Source organism: Nycticebus coucang, chromosome 6 (genome assembly GCF_027406575.1).
Source record: "Nycticebus coucang isolate mNycCou1 chromosome 6, mNycCou1.pri, whole genome shotgun sequence".
Classification (NCBI taxonomy): Eukaryota; Metazoa; Chordata; class Mammalia; order Primates; family Lorisidae; genus Nycticebus; species Nycticebus coucang.
Window position 1 is genome coordinate 29423898 of NC_069785.1, and position 1236 is coordinate 29425133.

General features: G+C 40.8%; 1 pseudogene; it reads left to right on the forward strand.

Moving 5' to 3' along the window:
* The first annotated feature begins 310 nt into the window (after window positions 1-310).
* On the forward strand, window positions 311-885 carry LOC128588548 (CCR4-NOT transcription complex subunit 7-like; annotated as a pseudogene).
* The last annotated feature ends 351 nt before the right edge of the window (window positions 886-1236 follow it).

Below are 1236 nucleotides of genomic sequence, written 5' to 3' on the forward strand. Positions count from 1 at the left end.
CTATTATCCCTTCTGCATTGATTAGTGTAATTCTTCTACTAAAGTAGTTTTCCAAAAGTGATGGTGCAATAAAGTGTGACACAGCTCTGGCTCCCCTTTATCCCTTGCTGGGGTACCACAGCTACTGTCATCACCACTGCCTCTGAGTGCTGACTCTATGATAATGATAATGGACAAGGAGGAGAAAGAGGAGGAGGATTAGCTCAGTGACACAAGTACACAAATAAAGGATAAAGCATTTTACGAAAAAAATCTTCAATCAAGTATAACATTTTGATGTGTGGCATCTAGACTCCCCTGTGCCCTCACTATGCCAACAGCAACTGTAGAGCATAGCCGAAGAATTTGTGAAGTTTGGGCTTGCAACCTGGATGAAAAGATTCATCAAGTTATTAGAAAATACAGTTATGTTGCTATGGACACCAAGTTTCCAGGTGTGGTTGCAAGATGCACTGGAGAAATTCAGGAGCAATGCTGACCGTCGGTACCAACTATTGTGATGTGATGTGACGTGTTAAAGATAATTGAGCTAGAACTGATGTTTATGAATGAGCAAGGAGAATATTCTCCAGGAAAGTCAACTTGGCAGTTTAAATTTAAATTTAATTTGACAGAGGATATGGATGCCTAGCTCTCTATGGAACTACTAACACCTGGTATGCAGTTTAAAAAACACGAGGAGAAAGGAATTGATATCCAGTACTTTGCAGAACTTCATGTGACTTCAGGAGTGGTCCTCTGTGATGGGGTCAAATGGTTGTCATTTCACAGAATGGATTAGAGGAAGTTGCTGAGCAGTTAGTGCTGGAACTGGTAGGACGACAGCGTCAAGCAGGATCTGATTCATTGCTCACAGGAATGGCCTTTTGCAAAATGAAAGAATAGGTACTTGCCGAGAAATAGTGGTGTTGTTGAACTGGTAGCATCAAGAATGAACTTCATTCACTTTGTGCTTAATCATTGTCAGTTCCATTAATTTTTGTGAGAAGCAGAAGCTGAAAACCTGCTTTGACCTATCATATGAGTTCAATGACTAAGCAGTAGTAAAATTTTGTTGTGATTTTTTTTTTTTGAGACAAAGTCTCACTCTGTAGCCCTGGGTAGGTGTCATGGTATCATAGTTCACAGCAACCTGAAACTCTTAGGCTTAAGCAATCCTCTTGCCTCAGCCTCCTGAGTAGCTGGAACTATAGGCGTGCACCACCAGGTCTGACTAGTTTTTCTATTTTTAGTAGG